General features: G+C 25.1%; 1 long non-coding RNA gene across 1 annotated transcript; it reads right to left on the bottom strand.

Annotated features, from left to right (window-relative positions):
- Positions 1–3,125: 3,125 nt before the first annotated feature.
- On the bottom strand, positions 3,126–7,626 carry LOC131594174 (uncharacterized). The gene is made up of 3 exons (XR_009281298.1): positions 7,528–7,626; positions 6,593–6,630; positions 3,126–3,270 (listed from the first exon to the last, which is right to left on the bottom strand). It is a non-coding gene; the product is annotated as an uncharacterized LOC131594174 (long non-coding RNA).
- Positions 7,627–23,314: the final 15,688 nt, after the last annotated feature.

Below are 23,314 nucleotides of genomic sequence, written 5' to 3'. Positions count from 1 at the left end.
AAAGTTTTTTCATTTTTGTATTTGTAAATTTTTCTCATATTAATTTATAAAAAATATCTGATTTTTTTTGTTCTAAAACAAATTAAAAAGATGATAGCATTATCAATTAAAAAATGTTTATTTTTAGATTTGTTAATATTGTTTCGTATTTATTTTCTTCATTATTTTTATTTTTATTTTTAGACATTACCTATTGTAAAGTTTTTTATTTTTGGATTTCTTAATTTTGTCTCATATTTATTTTCTTTTTATTTTTTAATTTTATTTTCGTTAGTTTTATTTCATATGTCTATTTTTTAATATGAAATATATTATAGAAAATATCTGTGAATTTTTCTTGTTCTAAAACATATTAAAAATATGATAGCATTGTTAGTTAAAAAAAAAAATTGGATTTGTTAATTTTGTCTCGTATTTGTTTTCTTCTTAATTTTTTATTTTATTTTTAAACACTATCTACTGTAAAGTTATTTATTTTTGTATTTGTTAATATTTTTCTCATATTAATTTATAGAAAAAATCTGTTTATTTTTGTTCTAAAACAAATTAAAAAGATGATAGCATTATCAATTAAAAAATGTTTATTTTTAGATTTGTGAATTTGTCTCATATTTATTTTATTTTTTATTTTTATTTTTAGACGCTAACTATTGTAAAAAAAATATTTTTGGATTTCTTAATTTTGTCTCTTTTTTTTTTTAGTTTTTAATTTTATTTTCATTAGTTTTATTTCATATGTCTATTTTTTAATATGAAATCTATTATAGAAAATATCTGTAATTTTTTTTTGTTCTAAATCATATTAAAAAGATGATAGCATTGTCAATTACAAAAATATTTCTTTTTGGATTTGATAATTTTGTCTCCTATTTATTTTCTTCTTAATTTTAATTTTATTTTTAAACACTATCTACTGTAAAGTTTTTAATTTTTGTATTTGTTAATTTTTTCTCATATTAATTTTTTTTTAGTTTCTAATTTTGTTTTGGTTAGTTTTATTTCATATATCTATTTTTTAATATGAAATCTATTATAGAAAATGTCTGTTATTTTTTCTTGTTCTAAAACAAATTAAAAAATAATAATAGCATTGTCAATTCAAAAAAATTATATTTGTTAATATTTTCTTCATACTTATTTTTCTTCTTATTTTATTTGTGGGAGATCATAAAATCAATAGATTGAGTGTAAACTATGCAGTTGATCCATCTAGTTTAAGCCTCCACAAAACCAAACTGTGGTTAGAAAAAGTTTAATTCAATCCAAATATGTTTTCAATGTCTCTCCATGACTTTCTTGAAAGCAAATAAAGTAGCACCAAACTTTGTCATCAAAGCATTACCATAACCTAAGTAACGCCCAAATCCCTCAACATAAAGGTCGTGGTCATTTTTAATGAGTTATTTAATTGTAAAATGAAATATAATTATATAAGTTCAATTGTATATATAATATAACAACTTCACTTAAAATTGTTATGAAATGCATGCTTTGTACTTTGCAAACAAAAATGTCAAGCGTTTTAGTTTTAATTTCTTTATTTACTTTACTTTTTCTTGACCTTTATCTTTAAAAAGATTAAATTGACACTGGTATAAAAGTTAAAAGTTAAGATAGTCGTGATAATTTGAAATAGATCTGATTTTGAGATTGATTTGGTCAAAATGAGAACAAAATAATATGATCTCAATCCACTAAGTTTAAAAATATAACGAGCAAAATAATATACGATTTTGAGATATCATATCAATTCACTTGGATTCTTTATAAGTTTTTAGATAATAATCAGATTATAAGTGAATTCAAAAATAAAATATAAATGAATAGTTATTCATTTATAAATAAACTGACAGATATTTAATCATTTAATTATATTTAGATGATTAAAATAAATTTGAATATAATTATGAATTTAGGTCTTCGGATATTGTGTATACTCCTAGGTAGATACTCTTGTAGTAGATGGATGATATGCAATAAACCTTCCTTTGGTTTGTTAATGAATATAATTTATAACTCGAGATTTAGTCATAGGAACACATCTTGTTATTCTTGTGTCATTTTTTCTTCAAATCTGAGATATATTGACATGTGGGTTTAGCTGAATAGAAGATGTTAAAACAGAAATTTCAATTATCATACATATTTATTATATGAGTATTTTTTTTAATTATTAACATATAACTGACACTAACCAAGCAATTGCGCTCGAGTTGTAAACGAGCTCCTTCTAAAGAATAAAGGTTCAGAGAATACCAAATTCAATTTCTGGTGGAAACAATACTTAACCAGTGTCATGACCTCTCGGCACGAGCTGTGGATTACTAGAGCCTCGTTCCCCTAAAATGAAATATAATTATATAAGTTCAATTGTATATATAATATAACAACTTCACTTAAAATTGTTATGAAATGCATGCTTTGTACTTTGCAAACAAAAATGTCAAGCGTTTTAGTTTTAATTTCTTTATTTACTTTACTTTTTCTTGACCTTTATCTTTAAAAAGATTAAATTGACACTGGTATAAAAGTTAAAAGTTAAGATAGTCGTGATAATTTGAAATAGATCTGATTTTGAGATTGATTTGGTCAAAATGAGAACAAAATAATATGATCTCAATCCACTAAGTTTAAAAATATAACGAGCAAAATAATATACGATTTTGAGATATCATATCAATTCACTTGGATTCTTTATAAGTTTTTAGATAATAATCAGATTATAAGTGAATTCAAAAATAAAATATAAATGAATAGTTATTCATTTATAAATAAACTGACAGATATTTAATCATTTAATTATATTTAGATGATTAAAATAAATTTGAATATAATTATGAATTTAGGTCTTCGGATATTGTGTATACTCCTAGGTAGATACTCTTGTAGTAGATGGATGATATGCAATAAACCTTCCTTTGGTTTGTTAATGAATATAATTTATAACTCGAGATTTAGTCATAGGAACACATCTTGTTATTCTTGTGTCATTTTTTCTTCAAATCTGAGATATATTGACATGTGGGTTTAGCTGAATAGAAGATGTTAAAACAGAAATTTCAATTATCATACATATTTATTATATGAGTATTTTTTTTAATTATTAACATATAACTAACACTAACCAAGCAATTGCGCTCGAGTTGTAAACGAGCTCCTTCTAAAGAATAAAGGTTCAGAGAATACCAAATTCAATTTCTGGTGGAAACAATACTTAACCAGTGTCATGACCTCTCGGCACGAGCTGTGGATTACTAGAGCCTCGTTCCCCTAAAAATCAAAGTGCATAAAGAAAAAAACATATAACAACACTAAACAACCGCTAATACTATTGTTCGTAATCTAAAATTAGAGAAAGTAGTTGTTTTATAATATAAAAAAAATAAATTAAATTAAATTACAGTAATTATATTGTTAGTAATAAAAAAATGTAATTTGATAAATGTAGGTTGATTACTTAAAGCATGTAGAAGTCTAATTTATTACATTTTTCATTGTATTTTTTCCTTTTGGTAGCAGCTACTAATCACACAAAAAATAACTTAGACCAACTCCAACGGCAGTTTCTTTAGCTTCGTTCGCCAGCTGTTGCACATGACATTGAAATATGATGCCTTTGGAGTTCGCCAGCTTGTCGAACGTAGCATTGCAATGCTACCGTTACTTTGAGTAAAAAAATATTATATGGACTTTCTATTATCATCTTTCAGCTTTTTTTTTTAACAATTTATTTAGTTATTTTAATAATTTATTTAGTTATAAATAGAATTAAATTAAAATTTTATACTCATATTTTTTCTCATAATCTTATTCCTCCCTCACAATTTTATCATTTTACTCATAGTATTTTAAATTTTTCTCTCACAATTTCATCTTATTAGTCTTCGATTGATCCTATATTTTACTCAAATTTTCATTTTTTTTATTTTAAATTATTATTGTTAAGGTCAAATGAACCCAAATTAATATAATTTTCAACAATGTATGTTTCATCTCATGCAAAATTATCAAATCAATATAACAAATATAATTATTATTTTAAATTTTAAGTTTAATTTGAATTTTATTTACTTTATATTAATTTTACTTTATATAATTTAAATTATTGGTTTAAATTTTGTTTTATTTAATATGGATATAAAGTAAAGTTGTGGGACCCGATATGAGTTCTTTAGAATTGTATCATTGGAGTAAAAAATGGATGAGTTGCTTCAAGATGATGTGGCTCAATGGGTCCCACAAAAAACTCAAAGATAAGTTGCACCATTGGAGATGCTCTTATAGCTTTTATTTGATTCTTAAAATATCAGCATTCAGCAACCTAGTATCTACCTAATATGTCATAGTGCCTAAATAGCAAGCTTCATTTGGTTGTTTAATTAAACATATATTCTAATGTACCTAATATCATTGTTCAAACATAATTTTTGGCTAAACGTTAAAATATTTTTCTAAGATCTTGACTATTATATTATTTCATCCTTTTTTTTTTTGAATCAACGAAGATTGAATTAATTCAAAAAGCAAAGGATTACAAGGCGATCGCTCGGATCCAGCCATCACATAAGACAACAAGGGAATAAAAAAAAACTTAAAATGCCATCAGCTTAGTTATATGTATCCTAAGTTTCTTGCTATACCAGTCCCTATAAACAATCATATCTATAATATTGTCCACAATTTTATTCTTATCTACGGTATTACCAAAACATATGTCGTTACGAAATTTCCACACACCATAGACAGTATCTGCAGCAACTAGCTTCAGGATGGATGATCTCCATCCTTTACCATTAGTATTCTTGCTCAACCATAACAATTCCACGTCCCAAGATTGCGGGATGTGACTAACCTGAATCCAAACAAGGATCTTGGCCCAAATACAAATTGTTTCAGGACACACAAAAAGGAGATGATTAATAGATTCCTCTTCCCGATTACATAGACAGCACCTGTTATCAGCAACCATACCAAACTTGAAGAGGCGCTGTCTCGTAGCCAATCTACCATGACAAGCAAGCCACGTAGTCATCAGGGCCCTCGGTCTAGCAGCATTATGACGGAACATATTCCTCCAAATAACTTATAAAGCATCATTACACATCGCCTTGTATACATCTTTCATCTTAAATTTACTACTAAGTAGCATAGTATCCCACACCTGTTGAATATAATTTAGTGTGGCTCTCTGTTCGAAGATTGCTTTCATAATCCTTGTTTATGCTTTCTGTTGTGATTATTTTTAATGTCATTTTAGTAGACCTAAACACATGTGTTATTTATTAAACTCAACAATCACATTTAAGTATACCAACAAAAATTTTATCTTTCTTACACTTGCACGCGTTTTAAGCAACTATATCAGAAAATTTTCCACCCATGAGAAACTTGTAGGGAGTATTTCAGTCAAATCATATAATTAATATTCCTTTTAGTTTAAGAGCATGTACCATCTAGTGAGTATTCCCACCTTCTATTTCTATTATAATCTTTATTCACATCTCAGAATTTAGATATTAGATCCCAAAAAAAATAAAGACAATACTACACATTTCCTAACTTTAGGCTAAGATTAAAGCGGGAGTCAAAAATTTGCCTAAGATCCTCCTTTAACAAAATAAAGATGCATATTCTTCATTGATATTGTAAGTAGTTGTCAATAAGATTTATATTAGCTTAAATTCATGTTAGTTATATTAACCAAAACATTTCATGTAAACTACAAGAAAAAATCTAAACATATAGCCAATAGTCCACAAATAGATACTTAAATAATATGATATAATTTTGTTGAATTTATGATCATTAAAATACATCACTTCATGATCTAAAAGTGATATTTAAAAAACAAATATAAATAATATTTCCTATTACTTTCCTCTGGTTCTATATGTAGTTAATATTTATGGTCTTAACATTTCTTTCTGGATAAATAATATTTATTGATTTAGTAATTTCAATCTTATGACACATGCAGTTGTTAGTGGTTTCAGTTTTGGTAGACTGATTTGAGAGTATTGCTACCAATATTCTGCGTTGGACCTTATGTTGAAAATTCATCAAATGCTAGCTAAGGGATGTTGTTGAAGCAATCTCTATTCAGTGTTGTCTTAGGATAATAAAAGAAATGAGATATTGGCTCAGATTTTAGTATTTCTACATGATGAGGAAAACAATATAATTATATAAGTGAGGTAGTCAGTAGTATTTTAAGTGGATTGTTTCAATCTATCTGAATTTGATACCGAATTTTTGTATTAGATTATCTTGCTTTCACAAACCAAGTAACCAACTACCATAATATTATATATATGACGCTTTCTGGGTCAAAACATGTGAATGGTTTAGTAAGTTATGTGAATCTCTTGTAATGTAATATTAGGAAAAAGGACCCTTAAAAATGTAACTTGTACATAATCAAGAAAAAAAATTGAGTCAAAGTTAAGAGATAAAGGATTTAAACGTGGTTATATACTTTTTTGCTAGACCCTTGCACTTTCAAGCAACACAAATTGAAAAGTTAAAATGCTATAACATATATGTGCTAATAAAACTTTATAGAGATAGTAAAAAAATTGGAGTGCATTCGTACCTTGATGTTAGGGCCATAGTTGGAGAAGTTTTATATTCCTGCAGCAAAAAATTAAAAATTCATATAGATATAATAACTATAAATCAACACATCAATGTGATATTTCTATACATAAAAAATATAACTTGTTCCTTGACATACTTAAAATGGCAAGCATACATGATAAACAATCATTTAATACTTTTGCAAACATAGATGGTAAAGAGCACATGTAGTTAAAAAGAAAGCATCCAAAGTCATAAGCATGATCAATCATAAGCAGAACAAACACCATAATAGACAAAATCCTTCAAACCATCAAAGAAGTTTTCATGAAAGTTGTAAAAAATCAAGACAAAACAGAACATTGATAAATAGTACATGTAGTTAAAAAGATAGCAACCAAAGAAATGAACATAATAAACCATAAGCAAAAGAAGAAAAAAACCTCAATAATTCATACATGTTTTTTAATATTGGTTTATAAGAATTTTTTGGCATAATTGCATCCTTTGTAACAAACATATCCCATAAACAATTCAGATTTTAGAATAATTGTATCCTTTTGTTTTGTTTGAAGAAGAAAGTGTTAGCCAATTTTAAAATAAACATAAGAGCATGAAAATACCTTTTTCCAAAGCTACATCTTCCAATGTTCAAAGTATATTCAATTTTTCCATTGTATTGACAAATTTCCAATCAAAAATGACATCTTATCTTATTAATAGTTTCTAAATTAAGTCCAAGTCAGTTAATTCTTCGTCACAGTAAAGGATAAATATTTGACGTCATTATCCTCACCATCTTTCTCGTTCTTATCTAGACTATTTCACGTTTTAAAAGAACACATAATAAAGTCTATCAAAATTCCTTCAAAAACAAAGAATCGGACGAAGAAGAAAGGAAGAGATTGAAAAAGAAAGCATAAAAAGATACTTAGTGAAATCAAATCAAACCTTAAACCTTGGACAAGTTGCCACCACTGTGAGGAACGACGAACCAATCTGCCGCTATAATGTTTGTTTGCTTGACATTGCAACATGGTCACCATGAACTGTGTTGTTGTTAATATATATATATATATATATATATATATATATATATATATATATATATATATATATATATATATATATATATATATATATATATATATATATATATATATATATATATGATGTTTTAGGAGAGATACAATCATTTCACATATATAGCAGTACATGATGTTTAGCAGTAGTGTAGGAAATAAAAAATACAATCATGTCGTGATCTTGAACAATGATACAAAATGGTAATTCTAATTCATAATCAAAATATTATCATACATAGGATAGATAAACTATTGTTCAAGTTAAGCATGATAAATTAGAAATATTTGTCGACACTAATATTTAGAATTGGTTCTGGTTCAAAAATTAGCAAAATGAATATTCATGTTTGGGATAAATTTCTTGCACAAAAGAGTGATGTTCCATAAAAAATATTATGTTGATAAACTTGATTAATTTCCCCAGCTTGTGGTATTGTTCGAGCTTGTTTCGGTGCTCTAGGACTAAGAAGCATCCAAGCTTTGTTGGAATTTCATGTTAAACAAAGAGACATTTAAACATTGACGAAGAAACATTCAATCATAAAACATATGTTAATGAAGTGTGTTTTATAATTTTGATAGAAAAAAGAAACTTACACAAAGAACATCATAAACCTTGGTTTTATGTGCTCTCAAGAATACTAACATATGTAAACACATGTACTATTGGCAACAAAAGAAACATTCAAACAGAGCATGGCAAACCTTAGTTTTATACACTATCATTCATTAAAATAAAACACCACAACTTTAATGAAAGGACAGGGTTGAAATGCATAAACGAAATCACATTCACAATTAACATCCATGTCAGTGAAGCAAAAACTAATGTGAACTCGAAAATACTCTAGGTTAAAAATAGTAAAGAATTCTTATTTTTTTCAGTACCTAAACTAAAGAAAATGTTTATTTTATTTCAACAAACTTGCTTTCAATTGTTACTCATTTTGTCGGCAATAGTGATCATAGAAGAAATCCCATCATCTTCATTTTCATCTTCATTCCCGTATCCAAACTTTTTTATTCACGAAAAAAATAAAGAAGAAAGTAACTTAAGAGAGAGAAAATGATTTGAAAGGAATGAGAGAAATAAAATGTAATGTACAAAATTGATAGTGATATATGTAACTCGTGGAGAGATTTGGGTAGGATTAATCGCCATGTGTCAGTGCAAGAAAGAATAAATTGGTCATTTGTTAAATATTGATATGCTCTTTTACAAGTGTAAATAATTTTGAAGTGAAGGACAATATTGGCATATATTTTCTAATAACAGTTCTATAGTTTGAAAGTATCTATATTTTTTAATTTATTATTATTTTTTATTTTGTATTTTATGTCTCTTTTATTTTTATATAGTATCATTTATTTTCATCAATTAGATTTTTTATAATTAGAATAAATTGAAGGTGAAGATACAAAGCTTTGGATTTGGAGCTTCTTTACCTAATCTTTTATGTATAATATCTCTACTATTTTATTTTTCTTGTATGTTCAAACAAATAACTAAATTTTCAATGGTTAGGGTATTAGAAACTGATTTTTGTGAATAAATTTTGAATCCATAAATTAATGTTATCTTTAGAATAACTAGTAACAAACTCGTGCATACGTACGTGTTCTGGTTTGGTACGCGCATTCGTTTACATAATATATTTATTTTAAATCAAAAACAAAAATTTGAATCAAAATTTTTAGATCAGAAATACTATTTTTCAGATATAAAAATATTTAGATCAATAGTAAATTTTTCCCGTATACAAATATTATTTATGTTTAGGTATCATTTAGAAAAGTATATGGATCAATAGTAAATTTTCATATATAGAAATATTAAATTAATAGTAGATTTTTTTTCCTATACCATTTTTTAATCAAAAATTTTTGGATCACAAACACCATTTTTCATATATAAAAATATTTAGATCATTAATAGATTTTTCCCATATATAAATATTATTTATGTTTAAGTATCGTTTACAAAAATATCTGAATCAATTATCAATAATAGTTTTTTCCCGTATACCTTTTTGAATAAAAAATTTGAGAAAAAATTTATTATTGATCAATAGTAAATTTTCGTATATAAAAATATTTAAACTAATAGTAGATTTTTTCCCATATACCATTTTTGAATAAAAAAATTTTGAATCACAAATATCATTTTTCATATATAAAAATATTTAGATCATTAATAGATTTTTCCCATATATAAATATTATTTATATTTAGGTATCACTTACAAAAATATCTGAATCAATTATAAATTTTCGTATATAAAAATATTTAGATCAATAATAGTTTTTTCCCGTATACCTTTTTGAATAAAAAATTTTTGGATCATAAATACCATTTTTCAAGTATAGAAATATTTAGATCATCAATAGATTTTTCTCATTTACAAATATTATTTATGTTTAAGTATCGTTTACATAAAAATATTTTGATCAATAATAGTTTTTTTCTCGTATGCCTTTTTTGAATAAATTTTTTTGGAATCATAAATACTATTTTTCGTATATAAAAATATTTGGATAAATAATAGATTTTTTTCTCGTATACAAATATTATTTTTGTTTAGGTATCATTTACAAAAATATCTGAATCAATAGAATTTGATAATAATAGAATTTGACTATAAATAATAGTAATATGTTAAAATTAAATAAGTAATGCACTTTTTCCCGTGTATATATATATATATATATATATATATATATATATATATATATATATATATATATATATATATATATATATATATATATATATATATATATATATATATATATATATATATATATATGAGAACACTTGGTTATTATGAGAAATGAGAATAATGAATCACGACCATTGAATTTTGATTTTGTTGATTTTAATGGACTTGATTGGTTTCTCTTTCTATGATCCTTAATATTTATTTTAAATCAACATAGAAACATAAACCAATCAAGTCAATTAAAATCAATAAAATCAAAATTTAATGGTCGTGATTCATTGTTCTCATTTCTCATAATAACCAAGTGTTCTCACTTGAGTCGTCCCCATATATATATATATATATATATATATATATATATATATATATATATATATATATATATATATATATATATATATATATATATATATATATATATATATATATATATATATATATATATATATATATATATATATATATATATATATATATATATATATATATCCTATTTATATTGATAACATATATTTGCGGAATGACATTAATAACAAATAATTTTTCTAATATTTAATTGTGCAAATATTATTGTAATTGTATAAACTTCATTAATGACATATACTTCATTAATGACATATATTAATATAATAATATTTTGAATCATATAAATTAAAGTTAATGATAAGTGACACACATTTTTGTATTTTATCCAATAACACAGTTTTTCAAGTATATTTTTAAATTCATTTTAATTGAAATAATTTTTTTAAACTAAAATTATTATTATTTTCTTAAAAAAATTGTACCTTAAAATAAAAATTATTTCAAATTATATTTCTTCGTTATTAATATTCAATTACTAAAGTTAATTTTTAAAAATTAAATATTATTTTAAATATAAATTAACAATCATTTAAAATGATCATAATAATCTTTTTATTAAAAAATAATTTATTGGAATATTTTGATTAATAATTTATTAGAAATAATAATAATAAAGTAATAAAAAGTGAAAACTGGAAAGGTGAAAAGTGAGTTGGAAAAAACCAACAAAAAATATTTTTTATCCCCAAATTATTAATTTAGACTAAGATAAGAAAATGGTATTTTTGTGATTTCTAAATCAACGACTTTTTTTATATTATAGATTATTATTATATTATTTATCAAGTATCATTTTTAACAGTTTTTATTGAGTGATCTTCTATAAAAATGATTTATGATAACCACCAAAGGTTAGATGATAACTGGAAGGGAACTTTTTTTTTTAGTATAGTTATGAGATGCACAGGTCATAGAAAAATAGCTAACCATATCAATAGCAATTTAATTACTATGTATTGAGTAACATTGATTGTTCTGGTCTAGTCTATTAGATAAGCTTATGTAGCTTCTTAGATCCTTGGGATCAGATGTATTTCATTGTTTTTGGAATAAAAACTAATCTTTCACTCCAAACAAAAAGAAGATTTATGGTTCACTTTGTAAAACAAGAGTATAATTAGCAAATTCTTTGAACTAAATATTTTAGTTGACTAGAATAATTTGAATTATGGCTAACAATGAACCAAATAAACTCTAAAATAGTTTGAGACTCGATTTAGTAATTAAATTATGTAACTTAATTTTTAAACTAAATGAGTTGAACTTAAGCTCAAAACTAAGTTCATAAAATAAATGAGTTGAATTTGAGTTATATGTGTAAAAGATCCACATGAAGCAACATGAGATTCACCAAGGGCAGACGAATAAAGCTCATCGCCTAAAGTGGGGTTTCTAGTTACCTATTTATCACAATGTGCGCTTGTTTGTCACAATGTGCACCCATTGTTTGTATCGTTCACTCTTTAATTGAATCACTTGTCCGTTCTTGGAAATATGAGGAATGACGTTTCTCTACCCAATAACGGTACGAGAAGGGCAGTCAAAGAAATAAGTCACATTCTCCAGGATAATAAGGAAAATATTTTCTCACTTCTCACACTTTTGAGAGATAAGAATATTGTAACTGCTTGCTTGGGTTCTAATATCTAGGCCCAATAGGTTCCTATAAATACCTCAATCATAAGGTTAATCAAGGATATTCAATTAACTTAGCTATCACCTAGATGCAGAGGTTCACACAATCCCTACATGAGTTTTCTCTAACACCACGACAACCCTAAAAGCAACAAACTGCCATATTGTTATTCACATCTTCAATCCCTTCTATCCAATATGGTGAACAAGAAGGTAGCAACTCTAGTCAACAACATTACTGACAATGAGGACGTCATGGGAAAAATGTGTCTTGCCATGGGTGATTTATGTCATCAGAATCAGATTTAGAAGATAATGTCATTCATATCTAGCAGCGTCAACATGAGGTTGGACCTCTGATAAAATCATATAAAACACTCATATGTGATGAACCAAAGACACCAATTAATTTATCAAGAATCTTTCCTTCTTTTACTACTATGTAAGCTTTATATACTTATGTGATATCGTTAAGATGAGATGTTAAGTGTGTATACTTCTTTTGTCAAAAGTTAGAAGATGTACCGATATCAGATGAAGAAGTACTCGATTTGGAATGTCAAAATCTCATATTTCTAAATGTATTACTAGGTGTTGCTCTCATACTCACGCACTGCACTCTTCTAGAATGCTCAAGCCCTAACACTTAACCAACAACATCATTAGGAGAAACTATATAGTCATCATTAGTGTTTTGAGTCAATCTCACTTCAATTTATTCCTACAAACATACAAAATTATCAACACAACACGTCAACAAAAACACAACTAAGTAATATATTATTCAAACTAGTAACTAACCCGTGTGATGCATGGGCTCGCGCATTGTCGCTCGTAATTGGTCATTAAAAGATGAAGAGAAAATTTATTAATCATGATTTAGCTATGCGTTGCAATTTTTTAATAAACTTTTTCTTGTCATTATATCCACATAGAATAAGCTAGGGATAATCATGATCTCTTAATATTGTTGCAAAGTCTACCTCTAGTGTCTATATTGGCTAAGGCTCTTATTTTTTCAATGGAGTCGCCAATTAGATTGACATGTGTTATGCCTTGCAATTTTTTTGTTTGAAACATGAATACTTTATAAATTAATGAGAAAATATGGTTATTTAGGAAATTCTAAGGCTCAATTTGGTAAGACATAATTTTGAGCTTATAGCTTATAACTTATAAGCTCATATGATAATTTAGACTTGTTTGGTAATAGTCTTTTCATCTCGAACTTATAGCTTATTTTACTAGCTTATAACTTATTTTCCAGATGCTATTTCAAATAGCGTTTTAGCTTATAGCTTATAACTTATCATTTTTTCTTCCTTTTTATCCTTATTATTTTAGTAAAAACTCATTTTTATCCTTTATAATTTAATTTAATTTAATTTAAAATAAAATAATTATGTATTAAATATCTTTTATGTCATTTTGCATTTATAAGTTATTTGAACGATTAATTTTACCAAACACTTTAATTAGCTTATCAGCTATCAGTATCAACCATCAGCCATAAGCTATAAGCTATCAGTCCTCAACCATCAGCTATAAGCTAACTTATTAGTCAACCACTATTTTTACCAAACAGACCATAATTACCACAACTAATAAATAAATATAACAAACAAATAATAATTATTTTTTTAATGGAGCAAGGACTCAAATAGTCATTACTAATTTTTACACTCTACTTTAGAGTTTGGATAATACTTCACATTTTTCATGTACAAAGGTTACTTTGCCTTATGGTTTCATTTTCTAATTCTTCTCCATTTTAATCAAAATAAAAGACAAAATATGTGTTTCACACATTAAAATAAAAGAGGAAGTAAGAGGGTAACTTAGTCTTAAAAATAGACCAATCCAAAAACTTGTTTATGCTTTATATCTATATATATACTTATAGATGTACAGTTATATATATAAAAAATAAGTAATCAATTTTTATAACTAAATAATAATGAAAAAGTACAAGAAAAATAGTTGAACCTTCATCCTAATAGTTTGATGCACATATTCAAAATAAAATCAAGATGCTCACAATCAATCATTCTTTTCACCGGCATAATACACACATCAATCTTTTTCTACTAAAATTTTAAATGTGATTAAAATAATTTTTATAAAAAAGAAGATATATTATACATAAAGGACAAATATATGTTTAGAACAAAGAAATAATATGTAGAATTGTGATTTTTTTTAAGGGTTAATACATATTTTCATCCATGTTATATGAGTTTGGTTTGAAAAATTCTCTGCCAAAAAAAAGTTGCAAGAATAACCTCAACAAATTTCAAACTATGTGTTTGTTTCATGGATAGAAAATATATTCCCGGTAATATGACATGAGAACTACAATAATCCCATGTTTGTTTCAAGTTTTTTAAAATTATTCTCAGGTACTTTTTATTCCCAACAATTATTTTACACATGACTTTTCTTATATTTATTCTCATGTATATAGGGTGGGAATCTAACATTCCCATGGAAATAAAGTTAACTAACTACAACTTCCCACTAGTATTTACATTAATATTTATTTTTATTTTTTATATTTTTTAAATTAAATAAAATATGTAAACGTTCCCCGGAAATATTGTTTTTAGCCAAACACATAGATAGGAATATTATTCCTAGGAATAAGAATCCTGGGAATATAATTCCAAGGAATGTTATTTCATAACTTGAAACAAACACACTCAAATTCATTTTGACCATTTATCAGGCCACATCATCAAAAAGTCTGATGTGACAACTTTTTTTTTAATTTTTTAAATTTATTTTTAATGACATAGTTTACTTAGGTGGCATTTTTATTATTTTTTATTTATTTTAATTCCATGTGACATTTTTATTATTATTTTATTATTTAGTTCCGTTGAATATGAAAAACAACCTTACCACTAGACTGCGCTTTGGTATTCGTTCTACAATTATCTTAGCTAATATATAATAGTTACTGCTAACGTTATTAGCATTAATAGTTAATGTTTACATTATTAATTAATATTAATATTATTAGTTAATAATTATTAGTTAAATTAATATTAGTTAAATTATAAAATAATAATTAATATTTATTGTTAAAGTTAATTAAATTATAAAATATAAACTAAATTAATTAAGTTTAACTAATATTAGTTTATATTGAAATTTAATCAATATGCACTGGCAATGTAAAACAGTTTTACACCGTCAGTGAATCGTGACCGTTAAATGCTTATTAAAATTTAATTTTTATTCTAATTATTTATAAAATAATATTTAGGAATGATTGTGATGCACTGACTGTGTAAAAAAGTGTTCACTGACAGTGCCTAATAATTAATCTCTTTATATTAATTTAATTTAGTTTAATAATTAATCTCTTTATATTAATTTAATTTAGTTTAATTTAGTTTATATTTTATAATTAATATTAGTTTAATTTAATTTAATGTTTATATTTCATTTAATTTAATTAATGTTCTTTTATTGTTAACGTTATACTAGTCAGAGACCCGTGCCGACGCACGAGTGCATTATTTGTGGTGTAATATTTTTTGAATGATATGAAATAATGTGAAGAATAAAAGTTTGACCAAATTCTATATTTAAAATGAAAATAAACCATTAAAAAAAGTTTTATTAATAAAATTTTCATAGGCAATTTCATAATGTTTTGCAATTCCAACAGCGTGGTGGGTAACTTAATTATGATATTGTGTAAATAACTAAAAAAAATATGTAGTAATTTAGAATCTTCAAATAATAATCATGAAACAAAAAAAATAACAAAATATTTATTTATGTGATAACACATGAATGAGTTTTAACGTCATAACACTTAGATAATATCAAATACAAATGTAAAATTTTAAATATAAATACAAAATTTGAAATGATTTACTTTTTTTAAAAATGAACGGTAATCATACAGATTTAATTATATTAACTAATCATACACAAAGAAGAAAAAATATAATTATGAGATGGAGAAAAAATTAATATTTAAAAATAAAAATTTTGTCTCTTGAATTAAAATAATGATTGATAAAAAGATAAAGATTTATTTTGTCAATTACCAAAATGTCCATTTTGTAGTTAAATTATTTTTGAGGGAAGGAGAATAAAAAGAATTTTAATATTTGAAAAAATAAATAAAATATGTATTATGTTGATAGTGACCCGTAAACTACAGCCTATTATCATGTAAATTTATTTAATATTGTATAAAATATATTTAAAAACATGTAAATTTAAAATGAATGATTCAATTATAAATGAATAATAATCATAAATATGCAACTATATTATATTTTCATTTGAAATTGTACTTTATAAAGAGAGGGAGAAAATGAGGTAGTGTATTATGTTGTAGAAAGTGGATGGACCAATGAAAGTGGAACACTTGATGCAAAAGATAAAAAGATGAAGAGTTATTTTGTTTATATTTAATTTTATTTTATTTTATTTTATTTTATTTTACTGTTAACGTTATTAATTAATATTAGTTTATATTAATTTAATTAACTTTAATACTAAAATAAATATTAATTATTATTTTATGATTTAACTAATATTAATTAATACCATTAACTATTAACGAATAAACATTAACTAATAATATTAATATTAATTAATAATGTGAAAACATTAACTATTAATGCTAATAACGTTAACAGTAACTATTATATGTTAGCTAAGGCAATTATATAACAAAAAAACAAAGTGCAGTCCAGTGGTAAGGGTGTTTGTGTCTCCCTTGGACCAATTTTGTAAGCTTTCATATTTAACATTTTAAGAACCAAACAATAAAGTAATAATAAAAATGCCACATGAAATAAAAATAAATAAAAATGTCACCTAAGTCAACCACGTCATTAAAAATAATAATAAAAAATTTAAAAAAAATTGCCACATCAGACTTTTTGATAATGTGACCTGATAAAGAGCCAAAATAAAACTTTTGAAATTTGTTGAGGTCATTTTTTTTGGCAGGAAGGTTTTTCAAATCAAGCCCATATGACAAGGGTGAAAATAGGTATTAACCTTTTTTTTTTTAAAATAAAAAATATATCATTAAATCAAAAAACAGAGACATTACAAGAGGATTGCCTATTATCTAGCTCAAACTAGCAAACAAACAATCCTAGGACTGTGAAATTTTGTTTTATATAAATTACTTTATATTTAAATTAAATTTAAACTACTTTTAGGAAAAAAAAATTTAATGCATTCTATAAAAAATAAATTAAATTAACTTTTTATCTACACAATGTCGAATATGATGATGTTTTTCTCTAAAAATATATGTGATCGAAATATATGCTTGGAACATAGAAGTAATACATAGAGTTTTTGTATATTTTTTATATTTTATATACTACATTTATTAGAGACAATTATATTTAGGAGAATAATGTTTTCATAAAAAAATAAGTAAATTCACCTTTTATATGTGCAATGTTTAATATGCTGATTTTTTTTCACAATTTTTAGTGTAACCTCTAAAAAATTAAATTCTTATTTCTATGAACATGAAAGTAATAGAGGCAAATAAAAATCACTAAGGGTGTGTTTGTTATAACAGAAATTGAAAAGAGAAAGATAATGAAGGAGAAGTAAAAGAGAAAGATTTGATTTCTCCTACATTTTTTTTTTTAAAACAAAAGGATAAATATAATAAAACAAAAGAGGATTACAAAAACACAAGAGGGGACCACACCAAAACCTCTTAAGCACTAAGCCTTAGCTTAGGGATACCATTCTTGTCTAGCAAGTAATCCTTTGTGATATCCTTATGCACATAGTTAAACCAAGTAATCCTTTTGCTATTAAAACCTATATTTGTCAGGAAATCTGCACAAAAATTGGCTTCGCGGTAAATGTGAGTGATTCTAAAATCAATACTAAGCATGTAAGCCCAACACATAAGCCAACGAGTTACAATTAGTGAAAGCTAGAACAACCAACTTACAATCCGTCTCAATCCAAACTTTTTTCCAATTCATTTGCTTTGCTTTCTCAATAGCAATCACAGTAGCCATAAATTCCGCCACCACCGGAGAGCCTTCCCCAATAAAAACACTGAAGCTCAAAATGTGATTAGCTTGCCAGTCATGAAAGATACCACCGCAGGCCGCCAATGGACCCTTATCCATGCCGTCTACGTTACACTTAATCCAACCGAAGTACGGAGGACACCAAAGAACATCAATCATAGATAACGTCTCACGGGGGGTTGATGTTAATACCAAGACTTTTAAGAAAAGTGAAACTGAGCATAGAGTCATCTGCTTTCTTCTTGGTTAACTTACCAACCAATTTTGCCCTAGCCATAATGCTCCTAACACAGGATTTCCAATGAGTTTGCTTGTGCTCAAATCTAAGCAGATTTCTGGCTTGCCAAATCAGGTACAAAGCATGTAACATAAGAGACTTAACCACTGCCCTAGCCTGAGGATTCCAGTTCTTCTCCATGATAAGGTAGCAATCCTTGATTGAATTAATGGGGGTCAGGCTAGAAATAAAACCACTGAGCCAGGTCCATATGTTTCGGGCAAACTGGCACTCAAAGAACAAATGCAAGGAAGACTCAGAATGGGCATAGCAGAGAGAACATTTAAAGGGAAAAGAAAAACCTCTAAGCTTTAAATTATCATCAGTTGGAATTTTTTTGTGAAGAAATCTCTAACATAACATGGAGTGGGCTGGAGCAGCATCCGAGTCCCAAGGGAAATTGAACACTTTATCAGTAGCTGAATGCATCAAAATTCTGTAGGCATGCTTGATAGTTAAAGATCCATTCTCAATTTCTCTCCAAGCCAGCAAGTCTTCCTTGTCCACTTCAGAGATACTGAGGGTGTGTTTGTTATAATAGAAGTTGAGAAGAGAGAGATAATAAAGAGAGAAGTATAAGAGAAAGGTCGAATGTCTCCTACTTGAAAGTCAAAAAAGTTAAGAAGAGAGATATGATTTTCATGGGACCCATACCTTTTTTTAGTCTTCTCTAACCGGTAAAGAAACAAACACGAACAACTCATGATTTTGTTCAATTTCATTTTTATCCCTTTTCAATAAGTTGCACCCATAAACTTCTTATAACCAATATAATTTTTAGACAAAATTAAAGACTAAAGTATTTAAATTCCTTAAAATTAAATTCATATAGTTAAATAAATAATTAAATATATTGTTATATTTTTTATAATAATTATAATATAATTTATTAACTGAAATTAAATAAAAATTAAAATAATTTATGTAAGTATTTTTATTTAAGGGTATATTTGTACTTTCCTAAATAACTAACACTTCTTTCTTTTCTATTTCTCTTCTTTTTATACTATATCAAACAATACATCAAATCTATTATATTTCTCATCTATTTCTCTCTTTTCACACTCTTTCTTATCTATTTCTCTCTTCTCATACTCTCTTCACAACCAAACACACCTAAAGGAATTTATCAATGAATTATAAAAAAAAAAAATATTAATGATAGGGTTTTTTTTAGTACAATCTCTAAAGGAATTTATTCGTGTATTATAAAAAGGGTTAAATATGTTTTTGATTTCTATAAATTACTAAATTTTATTTTTGGTCTATATAAAAAAAAATTGCATGTTTTGTTCCTACATTATGCACGTAGTTTTTGTCTCTGATGTTAAATCAATGTGTATTTTTGAATGATTATTTTGCAAACATGTTTAGGACGTTATAAAAAATTCCTTAAAAAATAGAATTCAAAATTTGATTCATAAGTCGAGATTTTCATTACTTTTGTAATTATTTTTTAAATTTTGAAAATTTCATATTTAATTCTTCTCATTTTAAAAAATTATAAATTTAGTAAATAAATACACATGCATAAAAATTTTGTAGGGGTCAAAATATGTCATTTTTTAATAGGGACTAAAAATAAAATTTGAGATATTTATAAGACGAAAAATATATTGAACCTTATAAAAAAAACAATGAAAGAAATTTTTCAGTGTATTATAAAAAAACTAAATTAAATCAAATTTTTATGCACATATCTAATACGTTTCCATTATTTTTAGTACAATTTCTAAAGAAATTAAATTTCTTTCATTGTTTTGATCAAGATGTATAGATAAATGTATAGAAAATAATTTATATACGATCCAACAATTTAAAATAAATAAAATTGAAATTTTTACTTGTAATTTTTGGGTTTTATTTTAAAATTGATAAATTATATTTAAATATAATTTATATTATAATTTAAAATTAAGATATTATTAGTAATTAATAATAAAAAGTTGTAATTAAAAGATAAATATTAGTGTAAATTTATTGCAAAAAAAAAGCAATAAATATATTAATTAAAATTTATAATTAGTCACGGTATACTATTATAACTAAATGATATTTTTATTATAGTCAAGATATATTATTTTAATTAAATGAAATTTATATTAAAATTAAATGATTTCATAATAACATATATTTAATTAAAAAGTATTAATCTAAATCTATTGTATGAAATAAAAGTAATAATGTAGAAATTAAATTTTATAATTATAATTTTGAATTTAATAGGTTTTCAAAAGATTTATTTTTTAAAATTATTTAAATAAATATCTAGTAATTTAGAACTCATGAAGTATAAAATAATTAGATAAATATCAATTATACTCAGATGAAATTTATATTTATATTATAATTAAAAGGAGGATATTAATAATAAAGAATAAAATATAAATTTTCAATCAAACGATAAATATTAGATAAATATTAATGTAAATTTATGCCATAAAATTTATAATGAATGTAGTAGTTAGATTATATAATTAGTAATTATTTATTAAGAATGTCTGATAACGTGTTATGAAATAAGAAGAAAGAAGATAAAAGAGAAGAGAGATGAGTGCAATTATGTATTATTTTTTCAGGGTATCTTTTACAATGAGGTTGGTCCTATTTAAAGGACAACATACAAACAATGTAATAAATACACAATATTATAAATAATGAATAAGATGCTTGGGAGACAATCATCCAATTATTCATAACAGTTTTGTAAAAAAAGAAATTTATAAATATCTATTAAATTATTCTTAAGTGACATTTATATTATATTTTAAAATATATTTATAATTGAAAAATAATTATATCTTTGATATTTTGATTTAAATATACTAAATAATTTTAATATTTTCTATTAATTGTACAATTTTTAATTGGATTTATTTTAACGTATACAAAAATTTTAAAAATATTAAATTATTTTTAACATATACAAAAAATAATTTTAATATACCCATTTACTCAAATTAGAAATACTAAAATGGAACCAATGCAACCTACTGCATAAATCAAATTCAAAATATGGTATAATGTTAATATAAATACAAATATTTAAAAAATACATAAAAAATAAAAATAATTAGTATTATAATGATTAACAAAACATTTAATTATAGATATGAAAAGAAAAAAATAAAAAGAAGACGAAAGAATAAAAGGAAAGGTGAAAGAAATAAGAAGAAATGAAGGAACAAAATATTGATTTTTGTGATACAGAAAAGAAAAAATCGAATAAAAATTATTCTTAGATTAAAAAAAACAACTATTAACTATATACACAAATTCAAAAATAAAATAAAAAACATGCTATAATATTGTTCATTGTAAATATTTCTGAAAATAATAAAAAATAAAGATTAAAAATAAAAGATAAAATTGTTAATATTAATAATATTAAGAATACGTATACATAAAATAAAACGGTAGCGAGAAAGAGATGACTTTGTAAGATGGGTTCAAATGATTATTTTTTATAATATTTTCATACCATTCAATATAGTTTTGCACCAATGAGCCTAATTCTCTTAATCATTATAGGCCTATTGCTCTTGCTAACTTTAAATTCAAAATTATATCTAAGATTATTGCTGATAGATTAGCTTATATTCTCCCTACTATGATATCTTCTGAATAAAAAGGTTTTATATTAGATAGAAACATCAAAGATGGGATTTGCCTTACTTCTGAGGCATTTAACATCCTTAATAATAAATGTTTTAGTGGCAATGTAGCTTTGAAGATTGATATATCTAAAGCTTTTGATACCCTAAGTTGGGACTTTATTCTTAAAACTCTGGGCTGTTTTAGTTTTAGTAGTAAATTCTGTAATTGGATATCCACACTCTTGCACTCTGCTATTCTGTCAATTGGAATTAATGGAAGGCAGGCTGGATTCTTTAATTGTTCCAATGGAGTGAGACAAGGGGACCCTTTGTCTTCTCTTCTTTTCTGCATAGCTGAAGAGGTCCTAAGTAGAGGAATCACCCGACTTGTTGATACTAACCAGATAAATCTCATTAAAGCTTCTAAAAACACCTATGTGCCATCTCATACCTTATATGCAGATGACATTATGATTTTTTGTAGGGGTGATCAAAAATCTATAAATTCCATTGCTAATCTTCTTAAAGAATATGCTTTTTGCTCTGGTCAGAAGTGTAACAATGCTAAGTCTCTAATGTATGCTGGTAGAATGTCAGTGGAAAGGCATAAATCCTTGGCAGATTTAATTGGATTTGCCATGGCTAAGCCTCCTTTTGTCTACTTAGGTGCTCCTATATTTGTTGGTAGACCTAAATCTTGCTACTTCCTTTTTATTGCAGATAAGATTAAGCTGAGGTTGGCTAATTGGAAAGCTTACTTACATTCAATGGCTGGGAGGCTGCAATTGATCAAATCAGTTGTGCAAAGTATGTTGATACATTGCATTAATGTGTATAACTGGCCTGCAACTCTCATCAAGCAAATTAGCACCTGGATGAGGAATTTTCTGTGGAGTGGCAATATGGATCAAAGGAAGACTGTAACTGTTGCTTGGAAGAAATGTTGTAGAAGTTTGAAGGAAGGAGGGCTGGGCATTAAGTCCTCATCTGCTTTCAACTCTGCCACAAATTTTCAC

The sequence above is a fragment of the Vicia villosa genome, linkage group LG4 (assembly GCF_029867415.1).
Source record: "Vicia villosa cultivar HV-30 ecotype Madison, WI linkage group LG4, Vvil1.0, whole genome shotgun sequence".
NCBI lineage: Eukaryota > Viridiplantae > Streptophyta > Magnoliopsida > Fabales > Fabaceae > Vicia > Vicia villosa.
Note: the sequence above shows the minus strand (reverse complement) of the source record. Positions and strands in the feature narration are given on the sequence as shown.